This window comes from Prunus avium, chromosome 1, assembly GCF_965620075.1.
Source record: "Prunus avium chromosome 1, drPruAviu1.hap1.1, whole genome shotgun sequence".
NCBI classification, from domain to species: domain Eukaryota; kingdom Viridiplantae; phylum Streptophyta; class Magnoliopsida; order Rosales; family Rosaceae; genus Prunus; species Prunus avium.
This window is the reverse complement of record NC_142284.1, coordinates 23922773-23940530: the sequence shown is the minus strand read 5'-3', so window position 1 is coordinate 23940530 and position 17758 is coordinate 23922773. Positions and strand designations below refer to the sequence as shown.

General features: G+C 39.9%; 1 non-coding gene across 1 annotated transcript; it reads left to right on the top strand.

Moving 5' to 3' along the window:
• The first annotated feature begins 13240 nt into the window (after positions 1–13240).
• Positions 13241–13347, top strand: LOC148297630 (small nucleolar RNA R71). The gene has a single exon (XR_015833191.1). It is a non-coding gene; the product is annotated as a small nucleolar RNA R71 (small nucleolar RNA).
• Positions 13348–17758: the final 4411 nt, after the last annotated feature.

Here is a 17758-nt window from a genome sequence, read left to right as displayed (position 1 = left end):
CCGAAATCAATAGGTGTAAGAAATTGGACAATTTATGTTCAAAGGCAGTTCGTTCCTAATCGGAGTGGTTGGTGTATTCCATAGTTCTAGAGATCGGATTTCACTCAAAACTATCCAAATGACTCCTCCCACCATATTGTGATGTTGCCCAAGTTTTTGGATCGATCCGAAATCAATAGGTGTAAGAAATTGGACAATTTAAGTTCAAGGGCAGTTCGTTCCTAATTGGAGTGGTTGGTGTTTAGGGTAGTTCTAGAGATCGGATCTCACTCAAACATAACCAAATGACTCCTCCCACCATATTTTGACGTTGCCCAAGTTTTGGGCTCGATCCGAAATCAATAGGTGTAAGAAATTGGACAATTCAAGTTCAAAGGCAGTTCGTTCCTAATTCGAGTGGTTGGTGTTTTGGGTAGTTCTAGAGATCGGATTTCAGTCAAACTTAACCACATGACTCCTCCCACCATATTATGATGTTGCCCAAGTTTTGGGCTCGATCCGAAATCAATAGGTGTAAGAAATTGGACAATTTATGTTGAAAGGCAGTTCGTTCCCAATCGGAGAGGTTGGTGTATTCCACAGTTCTAGAGATCGGATTTCACTCAAACTTAACCAAATGACTCCTCGCACCATATTATGATGTTGCCCAAGTTTTGGGCTCGATCCGAAATCAATTGGAGTAAGAAATTGGACGATTTATGTTCAAAGGCAGTTCGTTCCTAATCGGAGTGGTTGGTGTATTCCATAGTTCTAGAGATCGGATTTCACTCAAACTTAACTAAATGACTCCTCCCACCATATTATGATGTTGCCCAAGTTTTGGGCTCGATCCGAAACCAATAGGTGTAAGAAATTGGACAATTTATGTTCAAAGGCAGTTCGTTCCTAATGGAGTGGTTGGTGTATTCCATAGTTCTAGAGATCGGATTTCACCCAAAACTAACCAAATGACTCCTCCCACCATATTATGATGTTGCCCAAGTTTTGGGCTCGATCCGAAATCAATAGGTGTAAGAAATTGGACATTTCAAGTTCAAAGGCAGTTCGTTCCTAATTGGAGTGGTTGGTGTTTAGGGTAGTTCTAGAGATCGGATCTCACTCAAACATAACCAAATGACTCCTCCCACCATATTATGATGTTGCCCAAGTTTTGGGCTCGATCCGAAATCAATTGGAGTAAGAAATTGGACGATTTATGTTCAAAGGCAGTTCGTTCCTAATCGGAGTGGTTGGTGTATTCCATAGTTCTAGAGATCGGATTTCACTCAAACTTAACCAAATGACTCCTCCCACCATATTATGATGTTGCCCAAGTTTTGGGCTCGATCCGAAATCAATAGGTGCAAGAAATTGGACAATTTATGTTCAAACGCAGTTCGTTCCCAATCGGAGAGGTTGGTGTATTCCACAGTTCTAGAGATCGGATTTCACTCAAACATAACCAAATGACTCCTCCCACCATATTACGACGTTGCCCAAGTTTTGGGCTCGATCCGAAAGCAATTGGAGTAAGAAATTGGACGATTTATGTTCAAGGGCAGTTCGTTCCTAATCGGAGTGGTTGGTGTTTTGGGTAGCTCTAGAGATCGGATTTCACTCAAACACAACCAAATGACTCCTCCCACCATATTACGATGTTGCCCAAGTTTTGGGCTCGATCCGAAAGCAATTGGAGTAAGAAATTGGACGATTTATGTTCAAAGGCAGTTCGTTCCTAATTGGAGTGGTTGGTGTATTCCATAGTTCTGGAGATCGGATTTCACTCAAACTTAACTAAATGACTCCTCCCACCATATTATGGTGTTGCCCAAGTTTTGGGCTCGATCCGAAATCAATAGGTGTAATAAATTGGACAATTCAAGTTCAAAGGCAGTTCGTTCCTAACTGGACAGGTTGGTGTTTTGGGTAGTTCTAGAGATCGGATTTCACTCAAACTCAACCAAATGACTCCTCCCACCATATTATGATGTTGCCCAAGTTTTGGGCTCGATCCAAAATCAATAGGTGTAAGAAATTGGACATTTCAAGTTCAAAGGCAGTTCGTTCCAAATTGGAGTGGTTGGTGTTTTGGGTAGTTCTGGAGATCGGATTTCACTCAAACATAACCAAATGACTCCTCCCACGATATTATGATGTTGCCCAAGTTTTGGGCTCGATCCGAAATCAATTGGAGTAAGAAATTGGACGATTTATGTTCAAAGGCAGTCCGTTCCTAATCGGAGTGGTTGGTGTATTCCCTAGTTCTAGAGATCGGATTTCACTCAAACTTAACGAAATGACTCCTCCCACCATATTATGATGTTGCCCAAGTTTTCGGCTCGATCCCAAACCGATAGGGGTAAGAAATTGGACAATTCAAGTTCAAAGGTAGTTCGTTACGAATTGGAGTGGTTGGTGTTTTGGGTAGTGCTATAGGTCGGATTTCACTCAAACCAAACCAAATGACTCCTCCCACCATATTATGATGTTGCCCAAGTTTTGGGCTCGATCCGAAATCAATAGGTGTAAGAAATTGGACAATTTATGTTCAAAGGCAGTTCGTTCCTAGTCGGAGTGGTTGGTGTATTCCATAGTTCTAGAGATCGGATTTCACTCAAAACAAACCAAATGACTCCTCCCACCATATTATGGTGTTGCCCAAGTTTTCAGCTCGATCCGAAATTGATAGGTGTAATAAATTGGACAATTCAAGTTCAAAGGCAGTTCGTTCCTAATTGGAGTGGTTGGTGTTTTGGGTAGTTCTAGAGATCGGATTTCACTCAAACTCAACCAAATGACTCCTCCCACCATATTATGATGTTGCCCAAGTTTTGGGCTCGATCCGAAATCAATAGGTGTAAGAAATTGGACAATTTATCTTCTAAGGCAGTTCTATGCTAAGCAGAGTGGTTCGTGTATTCCATAGTTCTAGAGATCAGATTTCACTCAAAACTAACCAAATGACTCCTCCCACCATATTATGATGTTGCCCAAGTTTTGGGCTCAATCCGAAACCAATTGGTGCAAGAAATTGGACAGTTCATGTTCAAAGGCAGTTCGTTCCTAATTGGAGTGGTTGGTGTTTTGGGTAGTGCTAGAGGTTGGATTTCGCCCAAACTTAACCAAATGACTGCTCCCACCATATTATGATGATGCCCAAGTTTTGAGCTCGATCCGAAATTGATAGGTGTAAGAAATTGGACAATTGAAGTTCGAAGGTAGTTCGTTCCTAGTTGGAGTGGTTGGTGTTTTGGGTAGTTCTAGAGATCGGTTTTCACTCAAACATAACCAAATGACTCCTCCCACCATATTATGATGTTGACCAAGTTTTGGGCTTGATCCGAAATCAATAGGTGTAAGAAATTGGACAATTTATGTTCAAAGGCAGGTCGTTCCTAATCGAAGTCGTTGGTGTATTCCATAGTTCTAGAGATCGGATTTCACTCAAAACTAACCAAATGACTACTCCCACTATATTATGATGTTGCCCAAGTTTTGGGCTAGATCCGAAATCAATATGTGTTAGAAATTGGAGAATTCAAGTTCAAAGGCAGTTCGTTCCAAATTGGAGTGGTTGGTGTTCTGGGTAGTTCTAGAGATCGGATTTCACTCAAACCTAACCAAATGACTCCTCCCACCATATTGTGAGGTTGCCCAACTTTTGGGCTCGATCCGAAATCAATAGGTGTAAGAAATTGGACAATTCGAGTTCAAAGGCAGTTCGTTCCTAATTGGAGTGGTTGGTCTTTTGGGTAGTTCTAGAGACCGGATTTCAGTCAAACATAACCAAATGACTCCTCCCACCATATTATGATGTTGCCCAGGTTTTGGGCTCAATCCGAAATCAATAGGTGTAAGAAATTGAACAATTTATGTTCAAAGGCAGTTCGTTCCAAATCGGAGTGGTTGGTGCATTCCATAGTTCTAGAGATCGGATTTCACTCAAAACTAACCAAATGACTCCTCCCACCATATTATGATGTTGCCCAACTTTTGGGCTCGATCCGAAATCAATAGGTGTAAGAAATTGGAGAATTTATGTTCAAAGGCAGTTCATTCCTAATCGGAGTGGTCGGTGTATTCCATAGTTTTAGAGATCGGATTTCACTCAAACTTAACCAAATGACACCTCCCACCATATTATGATGTTGCCCTTGTTTTAGGCTCGATCCGAAATCAATAGGTGTAAGAAATTGAACAATTTATGTTCAAAGGCAGTTCGTTCCTAATCGGAGTGGTTGGTGTATTCCATAGTTCTAGAGATCAGATTTCACTTAAAACTAACCAAATGACTCCTCCCACCGTATTATGATGTTGCCCAAGTTTTGGGCCCGATCCGAAATCAATAAGTGTAAGAAATTGGACAATTTATCTTCTAATGCAGTTCGTTCCCAATTGCTCTTTTGCAGTTGACAACTCTCTTTCTAGACGATTATGAACTTCAGAGATCACCCGGTTGGGTTGCAACGATGGTCCTGCGTTCAAAGATCTGGAGCGTTGGAACGAAGACCTCACTTGTTCAAGGAATGGTCTTTTAGACATAAACTACCTGAAACAGAAAATTAGATTAATTAGAAACACTAAAAAGAATAGGGTAACCTTGGGCACATAACCAGGGAAGAACTTTCGTTCAGTCCCCGGCAACGGCGCCAAAATTTGTTGTTAATTATTATGTTAACTCGCAATTGTACGGGGCAATTAGTAGTATAGCAAGACAAGTACGAGGTCGTACCCACGAAGACTGAGAAGTTCAAATTAGTTATGTACGTAGATTACCGAATTCAAGAAGTTAGGAAGTTAAGTCTAAAACAGAAATTAAAGTGAGAGTGATTGTGATTGTGAAAGGAAGTGAGCAAACTGAAATTGCAAATGAAAGCAAATAAACAAGTGTAACAAAGAGTGGTTTTAAGAGTTGGAAAACAGATTTGGAGACTAGGGCATTCGAATCACCATAACAATTCAATTCTGGGTTATATGGAGTCAAGTAACAAGTCTAATTCAAATTCAAAGATTGATTCTAGCTAAAGTATGATTAGGCCATGGTGTTTGGTCCTAACCTTGTGTTCCTAATTCCCTAATTTGATCATTTGTTGTCTAACCTAAAATTAAGCATTAGGAACCCATTAAGCATAGAAGAACAATTTAAACAACCAAGCATGTATCTAATCCCTGTTGTCGAATGTCCATACATACTCTTCCTATTCATAGTTCAATTCGAATTAAAGCATGGTGTCTACTCTTAATTCAAACCAATATAGTTAACAAACAAGTTCTAATGGTGATCAATCATTCAAACAAGCATGTTAACTTATAAGCATAATGAATAAGAACATGAATCATGAATCAAACTTGAAACTCCAAACTTATAAACCCAGAATATTCATGTTAGGTTACATCGAAGCCCTAGTTATGGATTTAGCTACTCATAATGGAAAAGAAACTAAAATAGAAATGGGAAAACATAATGAATGCCATAAGAGTAGAAAAACCCTTTTCTGAAGTTTTTGTAGTGTCCAATGCTTCTCCAAGAGCTTCTCCACGTCTAGAAGGATGTATGAAGGATATGGAGGTGATTTGAGATGAGCTTGAGTGAGTGGTGATGGCTGAGAAAGAGGAAATTCGTAGGGAAATGGAAGGGAGGTTTTCTGGAGCTGTTTTGGTGATTTTGGGGCAGTTTAGAGTATTGGGTTGATTGCTTGAGTGTTTGGGGTTGTGGGAATGTATGAGGATGATTTCTGGATGATGGAAGTGTGGAGGATGGCTGAAGTGAATTTTGTAGCTTGAAGACTCCTCTATTTATAGGGCTAAGAGGGAGGAACATCATGATGAAATCCAACACCACCATTCCTCATTTAATACAACCCATAACTCCCACTTCATCTTGTCTATGTTAGTGTGGTTGGAATCAATCCCATCCCATACTTCTTTTGCTGCACCTCAAGCTTTCTTCACATGGGATCAAAGGTGATCAATTGTGGCTTTCTCCACATATGTTCAATTGGGCTGAATTTTGGATAAGTTATACTAGACACCCAATTGAACAACTTCTATGAATAATGTCTCCTCATCCGAGTTGTGCAGATTGCTGAAATGAGACCTGCAAGGTGACTTACGAAACTGGACTGACAAGAAGTGTGGCCCAACTTTGGTTTTGTCTTTAAGCTCTTGCTCTTTGCCAATCAGCCCTTAACATGCATGGATTGCATCAAATGTGATCTCTTGCTATCTTAACCTACAAAACACACAAATAGAGGTAAGTGACTCAAAATAAAGAGAAACTAAGCAAAATCACTAAGTAAAGAAGGCATGCAAGTGTATGAAATTATGGACTTATCAAAACAGAAAATGGATTAAAAGCACAAGTTTAACTCAATAACATAACCAAATCATAAGCTAGAAGGGTACAAAATGATATACAATTATGAACCGATCAAATACCCCCAAACCTAGATTTTGCTAGTCCTCGAGCAAAACAAAAGGAAAACAAAGATAAAAACAAAACAAGAAGTTAAGTAAACCACTTCCGCAGGTAACTCGATTGCATTGAGCATATGCAACAAGCCTTTAAACCTCTAGGCATCCCTAGTAGGAGGAGTTGTGTCTCCTGAGGGTTTAACAGAAACGATACCCACAAACGCATTTCTAACTCTACAAAACAAAGTGGTTAGTAAAACTTGAAATCAACTAATGAGAACGAAAGAAAACTTTAGTCATACCTCCAACACCATAGAGTTGCCAAGATAGGTGATCAATCAGTGTGTAATGTGGAAGCTATAGCTCAAAGGCACACGGTTTCAAAGCAAGCACACTCAAACCTTGAATAAAGAACATGCTTCGACTCTAATTCTCACAGATAACACTCAATCACTCAGAACCAATGGTTTTATTCTCTCAAACAAGCTTAAGTGAGTATATGAAATAGAAGCACAATATTTGGTTAGATCTCAAGAAGGGAATCAAATAGTAAGAATAGAGATACACACATACTTACCAGCACCCATGAATACATCCTCAAAGATCAGCTAGGTCTTTCACAAGGTTTGTAATGAAAGGTAAGGTTAGGGGAAATGGAAGAATTGGAATGAAAAATAGGTAACTTAAGAACATACCAAGGTTGCATTCTTCATTGATCTGCAAGGTAGCATTGACTTATAATGGCATGGCTGCAAACTTCATGGTACCACCTGGCATAGACTTTATTTATTTATTTATTTATTTATTTTTTTTATTTTTTTTACACTTAGATCAAATCGAAACACTTTCATCTTCGTTGATTTGATCTGCATCTTCATTAACTTCATTGCACAGAATCACACCATCTTTCATTTAGGCACATGGCAGCAACTTCCTTGCTTCAAACTTTATCTTGGCACACCTTGGTATATTTCTAAGCTATAGGGTATGGCTACAATAGGTGAAGTATCTCAGATTGAGATACAAATGTAGGGAAATGATGAGGGTGATAGAAGAAAAGGCTTTAAGTGTTTGGCTTCAAGAGGGTTGATGGAACACACATATAGGTAGGGTGAAAAGAAAGCACATCGAATGGTTATGCACACATAGCCTAGCATCACTTCAATGAGTTCATTCATGAATGAGAGCAAGCACATGATATCTGCAAAAGAGAATCATCCTTAGTATTCAATCAAAATGGAATAATGAGATCATTTAGAGTGAAATGAAGAAAATAAATTGGGATGAGAAATAGAAACACTTTAAACCCTCTCAAGAAAGCAATTGGGCTCAATATAGCTCACTAGGGTAGTCTCCACTATTCTCCTTCGAGAATTTGAGCATGGTACTTTAGCCACCAGAATTCTAGGATCCAAAGCTTTGTGAAGTGCAAAATTCTGATATGAAAACCTCAATGGCAGCTCCATAGCATCGATTGTATGACATTAAAAAGAAAAAATAGTGACAAATGAACGAAAATTGAAAACACAAATGAATGAAATTTGAAAACCTTCCCCCCAGACCTGAATTGAACATTGTCCTCAATGTTAAAGCAAAGTAAAGATGATTGAGAACAAGTAAATGATAAAGGGAAAAGTTAAGAAAAAGTTAAGAAGAAAAAAAAAAAAACACAAATATACAAGCAACTCACGGATGACCAGTTAAGGGCCTCAGAAAACACAGCCAGGGGATCCGGGAAGGTTGGAGGGGTCACAATGGTCCCGCTTAAAACCCAAACTTCTTAGACACCGAAGGTGTCGCCTGAAGAACTCCTAGACACTGTATTGACGGAGGTGCTCACTGGGGTTACCAAAAGTTAGCTCATATGAAAAAAAAAATTATTTAAAGAAACAGAAACTTAAAATGACTAAAATAAAAACAAAACAAGTAAAGAGAAAGGATAGAAATGCTCCCCCTTGATGCGATTAGGTCGATTGCTACCAAGCACCTTCTTCTTGAACACATGGGTTGCCTCCCAAGAAGCGCCTTAGTTACTGTCTTGGCAAGACATTATGTGATCAGCTAAGTTGATGGTACAAAGGGAAGTTGATCCACCACATGGCCTGTTTGAATGCCAGCTGAGATTCCCTCATAGAATGGCTTTAAACGTTGTCCATTTACTTTGAAAGTTGAGCCTTCTTTAGGGTTTTGAATCTCCACAGCTCCATAGGGAGAAACATTGACCACGGTGAATGGGCCTTGCCATCTAGACTTCAATTTTCCTGGAAAGAGACGCAATCATGAGTTAAACAAAAGAACTGACATACCTTTGGAGAACTCTTTCCGTTGAATGTTTCTGTCATGGTAACTCTTGGTTCGTTCTTTGTAAAGCTTTGCATTCTCATAAGACTCATGTCTAATTTCTTCCAATTCATTGAGCTGAAACTTTCTTGCATGGCCTGCCTTGTCTAGATCAAAATTTAACTTCTTGATGGCCCAAAAAGCATTGTGTTCAAGCTCCATTGGCAGGTGACAAGCTTTCCCAAACAAAAGACGATAAGGGCTCATCCCAATGGGAGTCTTATATGCAGTCCTATAAGCCCATAATGAATCATTGAGCTTGGCTGCCCAATCTTTCCTTGTATTGTTCACCACCTTCTCCAGGATGTGCTTAATTTCTCTATTGCTTATTTCCACTTGACCAGAAGTTTGCGGATGATATGGTGTAGAGACTCGATGGGTGATGTTGTACTTCTTCATGAGTGCTTCGAATGGCTTGTTACAGAAGTGGCTGCCTCCATCACTAATGACAGCCCTTGGAGTACCAAACCTTGTGAAAATATTATCCTTCAAGAACTTGAGCACCACCTTATGATCATTGGTTTTGGTGGCTATGGCTTCCACCCATTTAGACACATAATCAACAGCAACAAGTATGTAAGTACAACCAAAGGAAGATGGGAATGGTCCCATGAAATCAATACCCCACACATCGAAGAGCTCCACAACAAGTATGCTATTCAATGGCATTTCGTTCCTGCGACTTATGTTCCCCATCCTTTGACACCTATCACACTTAACACAAAAATTAAACGCATCTTTGAATAGAGTGGGCCAAAAGAAACCAGATTGGAGAATTTTAAGTGCTGTTTTCTTAGCTCCAAAGTGACCTCCACAAGCCAATTCGTGGCTATGCCTAAGTATGCTTTCTTGCTCTTCTTCTGGAACACATCTTCTGATGAGTTGATCCGGGAAATGCTTGAATAAGAAAGGTTCATCCCAGACATAATGTTTCACCATGGAAAAGAACTTCTTCTTGTCCTGAGAAGTTAGATCATTTCTAAGAACACCACAAGCAAGATAATTAACAAAATCAGCATACCATGGTTCTTTGACTTGGGCAGCATATAGTTGTTCATCAGGGAAAGTCTCAATCAAGGGTAGCACAGCTTCTCCTTTTTCTTCAACCACAATTCTGCTCAAATGATCAGCTACCACATTCTCACATCCCTTCTTGTCTCGAATTTCCAAATCGAACTCTTGCAGCAAGAGAATCCATCTAATCAAGCGTGGTTTTGCGTCCTTCTTAGTGAGCAAGTATCTAAGAGCTGCATGGTCAGAATAAACAATTACTTTAGAACCAACAAGATAAGAACGAAATTTTTCTAAAGCAAAAACCACAGCAAGGAACTCCTTCTCTGTTGTGGAGTAGTTGATTTGAGCATCATTCAAGGTCCGGCTAGCATAATGAATCACATGGGGGAGCTTGTTCTTCTTTTGACCTAAAACTGCACCAATAGCAAAGTCAGAGGCATCACACATTATTTCAAATGGTAAAGACCAATCTGGAGCTATGATAATAGGGGCTGAAGTTAGCTCCCTCTTCAAGGTAGTAAAGGCTTCCATGCAAGCTTCATTAAACTCAAAAACAGCATTCTTAGCAAGGAGATTACACAATGGCCTTGTAATGCTTGAGAAATTTTTTATGAACCTTCTATAGAATCCAGCATGACCTAGAAAGCTTCTAATTCCTTTCACAGAGGTAGGGGGTGGCAGATTTGAGATGAGATCGATCTTGGCTTTATCCACTTCAATTCCCTTGCTTGAAATCACATGGCCTAGCACAATGCCTTGTCTCACCATGAAGTGACACTTCTCCCAATTCAAAATCAGGTTTGTTTCCTGGCATCTTTTAAGCACTAGAGACAAGTGGTGAAGACAATTATCAAAAGAGGAACCAAAAACTGAAAAATCATCCATAAATACCTCAATGAATCGTTCCACCATATCTGAAAAGATTGACATCATGCATCTTTGGAAAGTTGCTGGGGCATTGCACAAACCGAATGGCATCCTTCTATAAGCAAACGTACCAAATGGGCATGTGAATGTGGTTTTCTCTTGGTCTTCCGGAGCAATGGGAATTTGATTATAACCTGAAAAACCATCAAGAAAACAATAGTAAGCATGGCCAGATAAACGTTCAAGCATTTGATCAATAAAAGGCAAGGGGAAATGATCTTTTCTAGTGGATGTGTTCAACTTCCTGTAATCAATGCAAACTCTCCAACCAGTGATAGTTCGTGTAGGAACTATCTCATTCTTCTCATTCTTCACAACGGTGATTCCGGACTTCTTCGGAACAACTTGTACAGGGCTCACCCACTTAGAATCTGAAATTGGGTAGATGATTCCTACATCGAGTAGCTTTAAAACTTCAGCTCTAACCACCTCTTTCATGTTGGGATTTAGCCTCCTTTGGGCATCACGGGATGGTTTGCTGTCTTCTTCCATTAGAATCCGGTGCATGCACATGCTTGGACTAATTCCTTTGATGTCTGCTATGGTCCACCCAATGGCTGTTTTATGCTCTTTTAGAACCTTAATTAAGCTCTCTTCTTCATGTGAGGTGAGACCTGCAGCAATTATAACAGGGAGAGTTTCGTTAGCACCCAAATAAGTATATTTAAGATGATTGGGCAGTGGTTTAAGTTCTAGCTTTGGTGGGGTGATAATGGATGGCTCCAATTTCGTGGATGATGGTCCAAGAGGCTCGAGTGGTGGCCTAAAGGATGGTGGGTATGGTTGAAACACTTCTAAGGCAGCCACCACTTCTTGGAACTCCGGTTCACAAAGATCTTCCTCTTCTTGTGTTAAGACAGCTTCTAGAGCATCATTAGACTTTCTCTGCAAAATTTTGGAAGAAACCTCATGATCCACAACATCAATTGAAAAGCAAGAATCAAGAGAGATAGAAGGTTGAGATAGAGCATTAAGCATTTTAAATTCAACAGTTTCACCCAGAACAGTCATGGAAAGGGTGCTATCTTTCACTTTGATAACTGTGTCTGCAGTGGCCATGAATGGCCTGCCTAGGAGAATGCGATCAACATGATCTCCATTTGGATTGTCTTCCATGTCCATCACTACAAAATCAGCAGGGAGAATTAGTGTATTAACTTGAACTAAAATATCTTCTACAATACCTTTTGGATATTTTATAGAATGATCAGCTAGTTCAAGTCGTATTGAAGTCTTCTTCATCCCTTCTAAGCCAAGCTTTTGATACAATGAATATGGCATTAGGTTGACACTTGCTCCCAAGTCCAACATGGCTCTTCCAACCTTATTGCCTCCAATGTTAATGGGAATGTCAAAGCTGCCAGGATCAACTAGTTTTGGTGGAAGCTTCCTTTGCAACACAGCACTTACATTCTGGTCAAGCTTTACATCTTCATTTGGAGCGAAATTGAGCTTGTGAGTTTTCAAGTCCTTGATGAACTTTCCATATGCAGGAATCTGTTCAATAACATCAAGCAAAGGAAAATTGATATTAACTTTACTCAAAATATCATAAATCTCTTTAAAAGCCTTATCTTGCTTTGCTTTCTTAAGACGGCCTGGAAATGGAATCGGTGGAACATATGGAGCGGGTGGCACGTATCTATCTTCTTGAAGATGTGGTGGCACAAATTTGTCATCTCTCTTATGCAATTGGAATTGTTTGGATTCCTGAGAATCTGATTTGGCATTAGGAGCAGATTGAGAAGTTTTGAGATGTTCCCCTTCTGTAGCCGTGGTCTCCTCCTCTTCATCTTCTACAATCACAACATCATTTGAAAGATTAGAATCAACTTTACTATCAATGATATTACCTGATCTGAGCACATGAATGGCCTTGGCTTCTTGGTTCTTTGGATTGATCTCGGTTTGGCTTGGCCATTTCCCAGGTGCTCTTTGAGTTATTTCAGCAGCTAATTGGCCTATTTGAACTTCCAATTTGGCAATGGCAGCTTGTGTAGTTTGCTGGAAATTGGATTGGTTGACTGCCATCTGCATAACTATACCCTCCAATGATGATGTTTGTTGTGGCTTTTGGAATGAAGGGGGATTGGCTTGATTCTGAGTATTCCTCCATGAAAAGTTTGGATGATTCCTCCAACCTGGATTATAACTTTGAGAGTATGGATCATTTCTTGGACCTTGGTTGTAGGAATTTACCAACTTAGCTTGCTCTTGCACAAATTCTGGATATCCAGCCCCAAGTGGACAAGCTATGGTAGCATGGTCAGGAGTTTCGCAAATACTACACACTTCCTTCGAAGGGCTTCTTGAGTTTAATGCAAGAAGAGCATCTAGCTTTTGTTCCAGTTTTGAAATCTGCACACTAGAAGCATCATTAGAACCACTAATAACACGTTTACCTCTTGTATCCGTATGTTGGGTCTCCATTGCTATCTCCTCAAAGAGTTCGTATGTTTCTTCTGGAGTTTTGGTTTTAAAAGAACCACCTGCAAAATTGGTGACTATATTATGACTAGAAGGGGTTAGTCCTTTATAAAACATACGCATTTGAAGCTTCAATGGAATCCCATGATGAGGACATTGGTTGAGCAGCCCATTGAATCTCTCCCATGCTTCACAAAACGATTCATCATCTTGCTGTGCAAATAACAAGATCTTATCCCTAAGCATGTCGGTCTGTTGCGTGGAGAAGTATTTCTCCAAGAACTTCTTTTGAATGGCAGCCCATGTAGTGAGTGAACCAGGCTTCAAAGAATTCAACCAATATTTCGCCTTATCCTTCAAAGTGTATGGAAACACTCTCATTCGAAGTTGATCTTCTGTCACACCTGTCAAGGGAAAAGAACTCACAACATTAAAAATATCCTTTATATGAGTTAATGGATCTTCATTAGGTAAACCATAAAAGGAAGGCAGCATATTAAGATGAGAAGATTTAAGCTCATAATTTCGAGCTACAGTGGGCAGCAAAATGCTTGAAGGAGATGCTGGAATTGTTGGGATATCAAGTTCTCCCATGAACTCATTGGCAGCCATCTCTTCTTCTTCTTCTTCTTGGTCTGAACTTGCTTCCGAATTTGAAGGTGAAGAACCAGGAAGTTCAGTGTGGAGAGCAATACTTGTAAATGTGGCAAGAGCTTGCTCTTTTGCAGTTGACAACTCTCTTTCTAGACGATTATGAACTTCAGAGATCACCCGGTTGGGTTGCAACGATGGTCCTGCGTTCAAAGATCTGGAGCGTTGGAACGAAGACCTCACTTGTTCAAGGAATGGTCTTTTAGACATAAACTACCTGAAACAGAAAATTAGATTAATTAGAAACACTAAAAAGAATAGGGTAACCTTGGGCACATAACCAGGGAAGAACTTTCGTTCAGTCCCCGGCAACGGCGCCAAAATTTGTTGTTAATTATTATGTTAACTCGCAATTGTACGGGGCAATTAGTAGTATAGCAAGACAAGTACGAGGTCGTACCCACGAAGACTGAGAAGTTCAAATTAGTTATGTACGTAGATTACCGAATTCAAGAAGTTAGGAAGTTAAGTCTAAAACAGAAATTAAAGTGAGAGTGATTGTGATTGTGAAAGGAAGTGAGCAAACTGAAATTGCAAATGAAAGCAAATAAACAAGTGTAACAAAGAGTGGTTTTAAGAGTTGGAAAACAGATTTGGAGACTAGGGCATTCGAATCACCATAACAATTCAATTCTGGGTTATATGGAGTCAAGTAACAAGTCTAATTCAAATTCAAAGATTGATTCTAGCTAAAGTATGATTAGGCCATGGTGTTTGGTCCTAACCTTGTGTTCCTAATTCCCTAATTTGATCATTTGTTGTCTAACCTAAAATTAAGCATTAGGAACCCATTAAGCATAGAAGAACAATTTAAACAACCAAGCATGTATCTAATCCCTGTTGTCGAATGTCCATACATACTCTTCCTATTCATAGTTCAATTCGAATTAAAGCATGGTGTCTACTCTTAATTCAAACCAATATAGTTAACAAACAAGTTCTAATGGTGATCAATCATTCAAACAAGCATGTTAACTTATAAGCATAATGAATAAGAACATGAATCATGAATCAAACTTGAAACTCCAAACTTATAAACCCAGAATATTCATGTTAGGTTACATCGAAGCCCTAGTTATGGATTTAGCTACTCATAATGGAAAAGAAACTAAAATAGAAATGGGAAAACATAATGAATGCCATAAGAGTAGAAAAACCCTTTTCTGAAGTTTTTGTAGTGTCCAATGCTTCTCCAAGAGCTTCTCCACGTCTAGAAGGATGTATGAAGGATATGGAGGTGATTTGAGATGAGCTTGAGTGAGTGGTGATGGCTGAGAAAGAGGAAATTCGTAGGGAAATGGAAAGGAGGTTTTCTGGAGCTGTTTTGGTGATTTTGGGGCAGTTTAGAGTATTGGGTTGATTGCTTGAGTGTTTGGGGTTGTGGGAATGTATGAGGATGATTTCTGGATGATGGAAGTGTGGAGGATGGCTGAAGTGAATTTTGTAGCTTGAAGACTCCTCTATTTATAGGGCTAAGAGGGAGGAACATCATGATGAAATCCAACACCACCATTCCTCATTTAATACAACCCATAACTCCCACTTCATCTTGTCTATGTTAGTGTGGTTGGAATCAATCCCATCCCATACTTCTTTTGCTGCACCTCAAGCTTTCTTCACATGGGATCAAAGGTGATCAATTGTGGCTGCCTTTTGCTGCCAACCCATGTGGTCTTCTTTTGGTTGTTGAACAAAAACGAGTCTTCTGAACCAGACTTGGTGTAGGAAGGCCAGAGGTTTCAAAACTTATCCAATGGGGCTCAAATTTGGATATGTTATAGTAGACACCCATTGGAACAACTTCTATGAAGAACGTATTCCCATCGGAGCAGTCGAAGTATGCGTTTTGGGCCTTACAATTTGGCTGCCGAACAGAGACTGGAGTTGACTTCATTTCATTTATGCTTTACATGCATGCACATGCTTTCTCTATAATAACTCCAGCATGTACCAACTTGATCCTTTAGAATTTCATAGCTGGAATGTCTCCCCACTTCACTCATTATGTTGGATCCAAAGTCAGTTGCAGCATGGGTGAGGCACATGGCTCAAAGGAGGAGACAAGGCTCAAAGCTGGCAGCTGCAAATCCTCCTGAGCATGGTTCAGTGTTGGACGGGCTAAGGACTCCACATATGTTCAATTGGGCTGAAGTTTGGATAAGTTATACTAGACACCCAATTGAACAACTTCTATGAATAATGTCTCCTCATCCGAGTTGTGCAGATTGCTGAAATGAGACCTGCAAGGTGACTTACGAAACTGGACTGACAAGAAGTGTGGCCCAACTTTGGTTTTGTCTTTAAGCTCTTGCTCTTTGCCAATCAGCCCTTCACATGCATGGATTGCATCAAATGTGATCTCTTGCTATCTTAACCTACAAAACACACAAATAGAGGTAAGTGACTCAAAATAAAGAGAAACTAAGCAAAATCACTAAGTAAAGAAGGCATGCAAGTGTATGAAATTATGGACTTATCAAAACAGAAAATGGATTAAAAGCACAAGTTTAACTCAATAACATAACCAAATCATAAGCTAGAAGGGTACAAAATGATATACAATTATGAACCGATCAGCACTTCACCAATAGATCCCACCAGCAGCCCTAGCTCATCTTCATGTCACCATGACCAAGCTTCCAACCAGAAATGATAGCTCATACCTAGCTCACCATGACCAAGCATCCAACCAGCACATGCTGAGGTCAGCATGACCAGCAACTTCATGGGCTTACAACTTGGGCTTCTCTTAATCAAATTAGGACTTTAAGCACTCGCAATTGAAGTTCAGAATGTCTTCTTTCCAGCCATATGTTATTTGGGCCAATCCAAGGTCGGAGGAAGAAGTTAAGGCCGAAACAAATTGCTAACTCATTTTCCGCGCTGATAAGATCCATCCTGAGCATGGTTCTGTGTTTGCTAGGTAACGGACTCCAGATTTATCCAATGGGGCTGCATTTTGGATATGTTATAGTACACACCCATTGGAACAACGTTCATGAAGAATGCTGCCTCATCCGAGCTGTGTAGGTTGCTGACACAAAGCTTGCAATATGACCTACGGAACTGGACTGGCAGGGGGCTGTAGCCAAAATGAGTTTGTCTTTTAAGCTCTTCATCCCTTTATCCAAATCAGGCTTTAACATACATGGATTACATCATTTCATATCCAAAGCCATCATTGTTACCTAAAGCTGAAAGATAAACACAAAAAGGATTAAAAGCACAAGTTTAACTCAAAAACATAACCAAATCAATAGCTAGAAGGGTACAAAATGATATACAATTATGAACCGATCAGGTAGTTCTAGAGATCGGATTTCACTCAAACTTAACCCAATGACTCCTCCCACCATATCACGATGTTGCCCAAGTTTTGGGTTCGATCCGAAATCAATAGGTGCTAGAGATTGGACAGTTCAAGTTCAAAGGCCGTTCGTTCCAAATTGGAGTGGTTGGTGTTTTGGGTAGTTCTAGAGATTGGATTTCACCCAAACTTAACCAAATGACTCCACCCCCCATATTATGATGTTACCCAAGTTTTCGGGTTGATCCCCATTCGATAGGTGTAAGAAATTGGACAATTCGAGTTCAAAGGCAGTTCGTTCCTAATTGAAGTGGTTGGTCTATTCCATAGTTCTAGAGATCGGATTTCACTCAAACTTAACCAAATGACTGCTCCCACCATATTATGATGTTGCCCAAGTTTTGGGCTCGATCCGAAATCAATAGGTGTAAGAAATTGGATAATTCAAGTTCGAAGGTTGTTCGTTCCTAATCGAAGTGGTTGGTGTATTGGGTAGTTCTAGAGATCGGATTTCACTCAAAACTAACCAAATGACTCCTCCCACCATATTATGATGTTGCTCAAGTTTTGGGTTCGATCCGAAATCAATAGGTGCAAGAGATTGGACAATTCAAGTTCAAAGGCAGTTCGTTCCTAATTGGAGTGGTTGGTGTTTTGGGTAGTTCTAGAGATCGGATTTCACTCAAACTTAACCAAATG